Genomic DNA, 11,906 nt, shown 5'->3' with positions numbered 1-11,906 from the left:
TGAATCCTAATTTGGCCCAGGAGGCCAAACCTGCAAAAAAATCATGGACACCACATGCAAACACGCGATTCGCCCACTTAGAAAGGATCGAATTTACCCCAACACATATATAAAATTAGACATAGCTAATTTAAGTTATCAGGCTCTTTTTGCTCCAATTTAAACGAATCTAATTTTACAAAAATTCCAAGTTTTGTGTTCATAATATAAAACCTTTAGATTGGCTCCTGTTTTCATTACTATTATCATGAATTTTATTATTGGGAATAACTAGAAGAGTGTGTGTGACAGAGGAAGATTATACATATATACTAGATAAGTATCCACATATATACATATTGTAATTTAATATTTTATAATCTGTAAAACAAAAACAAAATAAAATAAAACAGAAACAAAATATGATAATCTGTGAAAATTTGTAATACATAAATTTAAATATAAAATTATCAACAATCATAATATTATATTTAAACACAAAATAATAGACGCAAGATTTCGACATGATTACATGAAAGTAACAATAACCATTTGCATTTACATAACATGAGTAACGTGAAATAAATAAAAATTACATATAGCTTATAAATTAAAAATTAGCAAAATGTTTTTTGGTTGAATTTATAATATAATATTTAATTTCCTTTCTGCTAAACTAAAATATGAGAGCCTCCAGCTCAGAGTGTAACGAAGTCAACCTTCGACGCAAAGTCAACCTTCGACGCACATTTCTAGCGCCCATAACAATTTCGTCGTTGCCATCTTGGCATAACTACCAGCCTAAGCCTGAGGCTCTATCCGTCTCTTTCCAGGATCCATCAATATAATACCACCATCCTGAATACTTTGGAAGCATTTGATCCCTAATACCGAGATTGTGTTCAACCTGTTCCTCCTCCCTTTGTGCTACTACCCAATTAAGTTCTTCTGTTTCCGTTATTTGCAAAGTTAATTGTGCATCTCTATCAATATTTGAGTACATCTTATCATTTCTCATTTTTCAAATGTACCACAAAATCCAGACATATTGTGTTGTTTGATATTCCTGTGGGAGTCTCCAAACAGATGATCGAAATTTGCATAAAACGATGACATGGGGAAAACATCTGGAGGTGTGGGAATCTTTGAGAGAGCCCACATCTGCCGTGCCGGCGGACATTCAAAGAGGACATGATTTATTGTTTCGCCTTACGCTCCACACCGAACACACTGTGTATCACAATTGATTCCTTAAGTTTTTAACCTTGCCATCAATGGCAAGCAGCCCGATAATGCTTGCCAAATAAAATGTTTTAGTTTTGGTGAGCAGTTCAATTTCCATGTGTGTGCCTGTAGTAACGTTATGTCCGGACCGTAGAAGATTTCCATATTACTCTCTGGGTGCTGTTGTTCCACTTGATACCCTGATTTAACTGTATATTTTCCTGACTTTGTGAAATGCCACCCTAGTGCATCTGGCCGATAGATACGACTCATGGGTATTCCGCAGATAATTTCCACGTCTAGTGGATCAATAATGGCATTTATCAATCCTAGGTTCCATGTTTGAGTCACCAGATCAACCAGGTGGTTAACCATTAAATTTGGATAGTAATTAAACCCTTTACATGTGGCTGGCCTTGGGCGAGAAGCTGGTATCCAATAATCATTCCATAGTGATATCATACATCCTGATCTAACTCTTTTTATTAGTCATTTTTGAACCAGAGGTCTAGCTGAAATTATGCTCCACCACCTGTAAGAAGGGGAATAAGAGTGAATAGGTTCCAAGGGATCTCCATTTCGATAATATTTTCCCTTGAAGTCCTTTCCGAATAACGAATTTGGCCTATTTATTAAACGCCAAAGTTGTTTTGCTAGTAGTGACGTGTTAAAGTCCTCTATAGTATGAAACTCCATAACCTCCTCCGTCCTATGCGGACACATTTTTTCACGCTAACCAATGCATTCCTTTTTGTTGTCCGTTTGAACTCCACCAATACCGAGCTGCTACATTAATGAATTTTGTTGTTATGGTTTTTGGCAATCGAAAGCATGACATTACAAATGTAGACATTTCTGAGGCCACTGATTTAATTAGGATAAAAGCTTTGATGTCCAGCCATTAATTCGGTAATGTTGTCTTTCTGCAACAAAGTTAAATATTTTGCTTTTCGCTCCCCCCAAACTCTCTGAGAGGCCCAAATATTTCCCCATTCCTCCATTGTTTTGAATTCCAATAAGTCGCCATAAATCTTCTTGAACCGACAATGAGAATGTATGGCCAGATTGAATTGAAGATTTGTCAAAATTTATCTGCTTTCCAAACACCTTCTCATATTGTGTAAGTATCTGTAGAATCTTCTGGCATTTTTCCGTATTTCCTTTGCAAAAAAATAAACTATCATCCGCAAACAGTAAATGGGTAATTGCGGGGCAAGGCTTGCCCTCATAATAACCGGTAAGGATTTTTTCCCTTTCCACTCTTTTTATATTGATATTAGAACTTTTGTACAGAGGATGAAACATAGGGCGGAAGCATATCACCCTGACGTAGTCCCCTTTGTGGTTGTATCTGACCTTTGGGTTGCCCATTCAAAAGGACCTTGTATTGTACCGATGTAATACACCACATCATCCAGGTGAGCCAATTCTCCGCAAAACCCATTTTTCTTAACATATTCTCAATGAAAGACCATTCAACCATATTATATGCTTTACTCATATCAGTCTTTATTGCCATGTATTTTATTTTACATGAGTTATTGGTTCTTAAACCATGAAACGTCTCCTGGGCGATCAGAATATTATCTGAAATTAATAATCCTGCCACAAAGACCGATTGTGTTTCAGAAATAACATTAGGAAGCAGTCTCTTAAGTCTTTGGCATAAAACCTTGAGATAATTTTGTAACCGACATTGAATAGACTTATTGGCCGCAATTCTGTTATCCGCGTGTCATTCTTTTTTTGGGATTAAACAGATATTTGTTATATTTAACCTCCGGTCAAATCTCCCAGTTTCCAAAAATTCATTAACTAATCTCACCATATCTGCCTTTATTATCTGTCAGGCCCGCTAAAAGAAGAGTGTTGTCATTCCCTCTGAACCCGGTGCTTTCTCTGGGCTCATCATAAACACTGCTGCCCTTACTTCTTCTACAGTAGCCATTGCTGTTAACATTTCATTATTTTGTTCCATAATCAGTGGTGTTACTTTCTCAAGAGCCTGATCAAAATCTGTCGGATTAGTCAAAGTGAATAATCCTTCAAAATATTTAACCGCTATTTGTTCCACCTCTTTTTTTGTTGAAACCCGAACTCCTGCATCATTATGAAGACCAATTATCCGATTTGCAGCCCTTTGCTGTTTAACCTGTGCATGATTGAATTTTGTATTTCTGTCTCCTACCTTAGTCCATTGAGTTCTGTTTTTTTGTTGCCAATATATCTCCTCATCTCGATATGCTTCCTTTAGTTTTTTTATGATCTCGGTTACTTCCTCCTCCGTTCGATTGTCATCATTTTGCAGCTCCTCCACAGCTTTTTGAAGATCGTATATTTTATCTTTATCGTATGGTAAATTGTTTTTCCGCCATTTAGAAATTTTTCTTTGACAATTGATTATCTTGTCCACGACCACCCCAACCCGCCCTGATGGGGTCATATCCCACCCCTTTGAAATTGAATCCATAAAGCTATCACATCCAATCCATCTCTTATCAAACCGAAATTGTGCCATTCTCTTTGGGGTTTTATCTTCGATTGTAGCAACAATCTGTCTATGATCCGAGCCAATCATTGCTAGATATTTGACGTAGGAATGTGTAAAAAGATCATGCCAATTTTCATTCGCTAGTGTCTGATCTAGTCTGCGGCGGACAACCTTTGAATTCCGTCTTTCCCTCCAGGACATTTGATTTCCTAAGCATGGGAATTCTAAAAATTCACAACCCCTTATCATTTGATTAAAAGAAACAAAATTTGAGGCATTACGTAAACTTCCTCCTTGATTTTCATGATTGCCTGTTATTTCATTTAGATCTCCAATAATAAACCATGGTTTTGTCCGAATGAAGTTTATCCATGTTATTTTTTCCCACACCTGATCCCGTAACTTCGAAACTGGATCTCCATAAATAAATGATGTATAGACTTTCTTCCATGAAAAATTGCTTCAATGTCAATTATTCTATTACTTCAAAATAAAACATTGACATTAAAAGAATTATCATAAAACAAAACAAGACCACCACTTGTACTAGAGGGTTCAACCATGTACAATTTATTGTAATTAAAATAAAATTGAAACTTTTTGCATAAAAGAAAAATCTTGTTTGGTTTCTGAAAAAAAAAACAAAAACTCTGGTCTATGCTTCTTCCAAATCTTCGTAAGATAACTTATTGTCCAGTGACTCCCAACCCCCCTGACAATTCCAGCTAAAACTCTCGTCAATCACATCTGATTTTGGTTTTTGCTCCAGGCTTGGGATTGATGGCCCCTTGAGAGCAGCCGTAATTGATCTTTAACCTTACCGGTTTATGATTTTGCTCACATGCTTCTTCTGAGGAGACACAAATGCCTGTACCAGTCTTTTTTTTTTTAGGCACGAACCATATGTTGCAGGTTTGTTTTGAAGAGCTTCTTCTTCACCCCAAATTTGTTTGCTTCCGCTATGATGTCCTTATTCTCCTCAGCCACTTCTCCTTTTTCACATACCCAAACCATCTGCACTTCTCAATATACTCTCCCTCCTCGTGTTCCAACAATGCATGCTCGTCACATGAGTTCTTTTGCGACGTCTCCTTTTTTAAATATGAAAGCTTTCCCTGCAATTGTGGTCCTTCCAAACCCAATATATTTTCCTCAAATCCATCAGGTATAACCTCAATACTAGAGTCTACCATTATTACCTCATTGATCAGACTAGTTCCGCCACTCTGCTATGCCGCTGGGCTTTCTCCTTGTTGATCTGTAGATGCACTTGTCCTCGCTTCATGCTCTGCTAAGGGCATCTCCAATGTATAACTCCATAATTTTCTCTATTTTGAAGTAACTCCAAAATGGAGTTATGTTTTACTCCGATATAAGCTCTATTTTTTTTTTTTTAAATAAAACCATGACCAAAAAAATGGAGAAACTCTATTTTTTACTCTATATTTGGTGTAACTTCATTTTTACTCCATTATGGAGTGAGATATGGAGTTTGATTGGAGAGAATGTTGCTCCAAACTCTATTCTGGAGTAAAATTTGGAGTAGGGTTGGAGATGGTCTAAACCACCATCCTCGAGTGTTAAACTTTTCCTCACCATTTTCCCAGGTTTTCAACCGCCACCAGTCATCTCTTGTTCCATCTCTTTGACCACCTCTCCATCCTCCAAAGAAGCCTCAACCATAACTTCCTGGAGAGATTGCTTTGTACCCACATCTTCTTGCACCGTCTCTGCCTGTTCGTGCATAACTGCCATTGTTAATGATGCCGCTTGTTTCATCTTCATTTCCTCTGGAGGAACATATCCTGATGGCTTATAGTTTCGGTTCTGTCCCTCACCATACTTCCATTCCATTCTTCCTCTACTCTACCTGTTACCCTCCTCAGTTTGGTTATATTTCACCTCATCTCTGACCTCATAGGTCTTTCCCTTTCCTTTGTACTGACCATAGTTAGAACTCCCCAAGCTTCCATTTTTGACCGCTTCCTTAGATCTTTTGTTTCCATAGGTCATTGCCGTCTTATAAGATGCTCCACCATGACCGTGTCGTGGTTCATCAGGCCGATCATCTCCGGGTTTCTTCTCTCCAATATCAGCTTTCATGGGACACTTTTGATGATCGTGACATAAACTAAAACATATCTAGCAATATCCAAACAGTTTTTCATATCTCAAGAAGACTGTTGTCTCCTCACTGCCATGAAATTCCACAAGTGTTTCAAAACACGAGGGCTTGAAACCATCGATTACTGCCTGAACTTTCCCTTCATCCAGGCTCACTTCTTTCACGTCTTCAAGCCCTTTACCGATGGTACGAAAGATTAGATCCGCCCAAAAGTGGAATGGCACTCCTATCATCATGACTTAAAACCTGAACTTTGATGGGTGACTTGGGCCACTATCTGTGACCATCTCACCAGCGAAAACATCCAATAATCAAAGTGAAATGGCTCCATCTTAATAACCTCTCTGATATCCTCCTCTCGATCAAAGTCCAACTGAAACGGACCAAGACCTAAATCAGCTCCAGCGACCCTATCCTCCAACTTCCAGATCCTGGGCAGCATATACAAGAGCACTTTCATGTCTTGAATTTGAGGGTTCATGCATCGACCAATCAGCGTTTTTTCATAGCATTCAATTAACCTGGTTTTGTTGAAGTGTGGCACCGTGATTTTCATCCTCTTTTGAAAAACCAAAATTGTTGTTCCCGACCCTTGATGTTGACGCAAATTGCTTTGAGACATTTTGGTAACCGCTGCTAAGGAACCGTGAGATATAAATAAATGAAAAATATGAGTAAAAAACCTTGTGTGGTGATGAACATTACGGACTCTCCATTTCTTTATATATATCCTCTTGAACAATGAGAATCGCTTCTGTGAAAACATATCTGCGTATTGATGGCGGATATTCCAATCATGAGTCCCAGATTGTTCCCAAATATTCCTTCGAATCTCTTGAGTGCTATACCTATTCTGTATCTGGGCGAAATTCCATATTCTGTGCACAGTCAATTCGATCAACTGAAATCTGGTGCGGATCCGATAAACATAGTCTGAAATCCTCTTTTTAATTTTCCTTCCTAATGTCGGATCGGCCATAATTCCTTCCTTTCCAGCTTCTATGTAATCCCATGGAAGAAGTGATGAGAGATCCTGTGTTACCTTAAACTCCTTCTTTGGTAGTACTTTGTGGCTTTTGGTGCTGACCTTTAATTGTGGATCCTCCCATATCTTCCGATTGGATTTCTTTTTCCCATCCGATCTGGGATTCGAAGATCCCTTTTCCCAAATAAGCTTTCTCCATAGAATCGCTTCTCTACAGATTATCTGACATGCTGATGTGAGCCGAATGAATATCGTAATCACCATAATCAACTGTGTGAATTCTCTCCCTTCGAATCGCATGCTAGATCCCTAAAATCGCCATCGTCGTCGCTCTTTATATTTAAATTTATTATATGAATTTGTAATTTATTGTTTAATTTTCCTTATATTAAACTAAAGATAGTCTTTTTTCTTATTGTTTAGGGAATTTTCGGTTCTCGAGTAAGGGCAAGTCACCTGCAAAACAGAAAAAACGTGAAGGCTCGGAAAACATAATGAGGGTGTGTTTCCGAAGACTTTCCAACGCTCAAGTAAAAAACAGCTAAAAAAGACCATCGAGTGGCTAATCGGAAAGCGGAAAAAGTCAGAAAACGAGTGGAAGAAGTGGCCCGAAAGTACTTGAGAAAGATAGGATATGCTCGGGCTTTTGGGAGGAAATGAGATTTTTGTAGTGGAAAGAGAAGAAAAGAAGAGTTTATGGGTGAAAATACTCCACGGTTTGGGAACTGCCGTGGAGGTGAAGTAAAGAGAAGTGACCGTAAATATAGTCAGAAAAGTGTGGAGTACCTGGACTTAAGAACCACAAGTATCTAGAGAGATATCGTGAGTCTTAAGATGGCTAAAAGTGTGACCCTTTCTTGTGGGAAATGGTAAATCATTTACAGGGAGTTACCTGACCCGGTTTAGTATACCGAATCGATCCGCAGATAGTGAGTCGGGTGGGTCGGCCTACGACCCTACTTGACTGGGTTCGAATCTTGTGATGGTGTCATGCTTCTGACGGTATCACCGTCTTCCTTTGGCGTGTTCTACCTGCTGCGAGACTATCCCTTGGTGCGTCCCTTTCGTTCTCAATGTATGAGTCAGGTCAGCGGTTCAAATGTGGTATGAGTCTTCGCTGAACCTCTGTTTTTTATGCTGGCTCCTCTGAAATGTCACTGTCACCTGACACATGTAAGGAAGATGCATTAAATGCCAATCTCGTGGGTTTGTAAGGGTATAGGTAATCGAATCAGACTAAAACATATATGGGTACCTGTGCGGAAAATTTGAATAGTGTTCCCGTCTAGAAAGTCTACTCATATATGGCCTGGTTCCCTCAATACTTGCACTATAATACCGAGAATATATGACTTTGCTATCTGGATACCTGTGCGGGCTACACTTCTTCATATCCCGACCCTAATTTTTCAAATCTTCTCCTTTCCAAACTATTGTATTTAAAATCGAACCAACTCGATGGTCGAACCAAATTCGACCATAAACCGAACTTATGACCAAGTTCAAATTGTATAGAACTTAAAAACTTTTAAATCATTTCTAAAACCATCAAAAACAACCAAAAACTTGTGAATCAGGTGAACTAAATAAACAAGTTGACACTGGTTCAATAAATATATTAATATTTTATAATTTATTTTCAACTATTTTAGTAACTTTTATATCATAAATAATTATTTAAAAACAATAAAATCTGTTTTTGTTCGAAACTCTAAAAATTTTAGGATCAACATAACACTTTCAAAATGCTATTAAATATTTATATATATATATATCTAGTATAACCTTTATAAATTAATACTCGATAAATTAATACATTTTTTAAATCTCAAATTAGTTTTTCAGACTAATTTTTATATGAATAAATTAATAATTTTATCAATTAATAGAATATTGCAGTCCTAACATTATTAATTTATAGAGTGTGTGAGCCAAAACTCACACAATCAAAACTTGTGAAGAAAATTAAAAGGGATACGAAATCTCTAGGGTTTATCGCAAGAACAGAAAAATCAAAAGAGAATTTTTTTGCTATGAAAAGTTTTTAGTCTTATTGCTTAGGACTGCAAATGTTATATAATGAAGTGTTTACATTAACTATTTATACAAAGATTATGAACTGCCTGACCAAGAAACTCGGGAGAGATTTCCGGAATATTTTCTTATCGCCTCACGCGGCCGCCGCCTTATCGCTATGACTAGGGTTTTGCATTGGCCTCACTCTCCACGGCTAGATCCACTAAACGTTGAACACTGCTCGACCCATCCTGTTATGCCACTTGTCGGGCTCGGCCCAGGCTGACGATGGCCTGTCGTTAAGGTACGACTCGGTCCACCTATGTGAGGTATGGCTCGGCTCAACTCCTTGCTACCGCTTGGCCTTACGGCTCCCTTGCTACCGCTCGGACCCCTTGCTTTGCCACAGGGCTCAGCCCACTCACTCCACAACAGAGCTCGGCCCATTTGCTCCACGGTAGGGCTCGGCCCACTTGCTCCATGGCGGGGCTCGGCCCACTTGCTTCTTCACAGGGCTCGGGCCCAATTCTTGCTGCCTTTTGATACTTAGTTATTTTCGAGATGGTTAATCTTGCTGGGGTGGAAACCGATCCCAACAGTTAGCCCCCATCTTGTCGGTCTTGGGGACGAGGACAATGAGGTATAAGATTCCGATAGCCAGATTAACCATGTGACCCGAGCCGTTGCGAGACAGTATTAAGTTCATACTTTGCCAAGCCGTGGCGACGGGACAGGATCTACCGAGGCGTCTTCCATTGTGTTGTTTGGTTTCTTTTTTACGTTTTTGATTGAAAAGTAGCGACGAGGCGTTTCGTTGTTCGAAACAGGGCTGAACCGTATTGACAACGATGAGGCGTGTCTGTGACTCCGAATAACGCCGAACCGCTTCTTTATTGACGAAGCACGTCGCGGTTTTTGACAATGCCAAGCCGCTTTGATAACGACGAAGCATATTTGTTTTTAGTAATAATGCCAAGCTTGACTAGACATTTCAGCTTCAGATACTGTCGAGCCGTTCGAGGCGTTCCGTTTAAGACAATACCAAGTCGTTCTGTATAATGACGACGAGGTGTCTTTGTAAGGGATAATACCGAGCCATTTAATAATGATGACGTGTTTTCCTAGGGAATGATACCGTGCCGTTTAATAACGACGAGGTGTCTTGTAACAAGGTATCCGTTAATGCCGAGCTGTTTGCTTAGGAGGCAACATCACGGTATTTTCTTAGTAGCTTGGTTTGCAGGGTCCTTTTAGCCTAGGACGCGTGAGCGGGACGCGCATTAGGAATGTGCGTCTATCATGGACTCAAGTTCCAGGAGCGCCTTTAAAAGGTGGAGGAAGAAATTACCAAGCTTCAAAAGGCCAAGAACGACGAGTAAGAACTCGGCCAGATCAAGAGTAATCTCGCTATGATTTACGTGGTCTGAAAGCCTGATGGCACGAATCTGGATGACGGGGAGGATAAGCGGAAAATCTTGGAGGTCGACTACGTTGGAGTCGACAGGCATATGAACGCATCGCCTCCGAGCTTAGAGGTGAATTGGTTTTCTCCCCAGTCTCGCTGGACTCTGTGGACTCCCACCAGGGAAATGATTCACTCGAGGATGCAGCAGCTAATCTTGGGGTTACGGATCCCACTGGATCGAACCTTGGCACACCAGGCATCTTGAACCTTCTTGCTGAGAAAGAGTCACGTACCGAAGCCTGATCTTCCTGTGGTCCTTGTTTTCTTTTGCTTCTACTCGTATATTCGGATAATGCTCTTTTTTTTTGCTATCTTTTGAACTTGATGCCTGGATGGATTTATCAATTTTACTTGCTTTTGTCCATTGAACTCGTGCCTATGGCAGATTTATTTGAAATAATTTTGCTCGTTTTGCCTTAGTATTTTCTTGAAGTTTGTTGTACTCCAAACAGTTTTTGAAGAAGTTTCTTTGTTGAAACGAATCATTTTAGATTTCTCCTGAGTAGGGTAAGTCGGATCTTTCCGAGTTGCAATGATTCTATGTCGGTGTTATTCTGACATAGAATGTGTTTCTAAATTTTGTTTCTCATGAAAGATCGACGCTTTAAGCTTTGCAGCCGAGGTGTTGAGCTTCAGCATTTTTTAACTTGCTAATGCGTTAGGCCAAAGTTTCTCGTTTTTGAGCCGAGAGTTCAGGTAGTCGTTGACGAAAACTTAACGTTCTCTTTGGAATATGACTAAGGACCGGCGTTTCCGAGCAAGTTAGGGTGTTTAGCCGGGTTTCGAGAGTTCACTTCAGATTTTAGAGAATACGATGTAGTCTCGACTTAAAATCTCGTGTACAATAGTGAGCTGAGGCGAGCGATACGTTTTGGTCTGAAATTTGTATAGCACGCTTTATTTTTATCCGTGAAAGATGTAACGTGTACCCTCGTCCTAGGAAATGTCAAAAAGTTCATTTAGAGAACTTTGTGTTTATTGTCTCGTTGTGGCCAGCAACGAGACAAGGTGTATAATGTTTAGATGCCGAAGCGAAATGGTAACGAGTAGTAAGTTTGCCAAAGCAACATGTGTTTCCATAAGTTTTGCCGAAGCAAATATTAAAATAGTGAAAATAAAGCGTTTTTAAGACAAGTGAAAGATGTGTAATTAAGTATAATGTATACATACCCACTCCCCCCCCCCCCACCTTCTTAGAGGGGACCAGCTACATTCATCCGAAGGTGGGCTGCCTATGTACCATTTGCAGGGATTAAGCCATCCTATAGTGCGTCTTTAGTGATAGTACTTCTTCAAGTGCATGGCATTCTACGATCTTGGGATTGCTTCGTCAGCCATCGTTGCAAGTTCATAGACTCCTGGACGAACTACCATATTAATTTTGTATCGTCCCTTCCAGTTGGCTCCGAGCTTCCCTACATTCTTCTCAGCGGTGTTTTGGAACACTTTTCTAAAGACGAGCTCTCCTTCATGGAATCTTCGGCTTTAGACATTTTTATTGTAGTATCTTGTCGTTACTTGCTGATAATTCCGAATCCGGATTAGGTCGCGCCTCTCGTTCACTAAATCGAGCTCACGCAGCATCATCAGGTGGTTCAAACCTTCCTGTACAGGCAGAACT

Source organism: Eutrema salsugineum, unplaced genomic scaffold (assembly GCF_000478725.1).
Source record: "Eutrema salsugineum unplaced genomic scaffold, Eutsalg1_0 scaffold_5, whole genome shotgun sequence".
In the NCBI taxonomy this organism is placed as follows: domain Eukaryota; kingdom Viridiplantae; phylum Streptophyta; class Magnoliopsida; order Brassicales; family Brassicaceae; genus Eutrema; species Eutrema salsugineum.
This window is presented reverse-complemented; position numbering follows the sequence as displayed.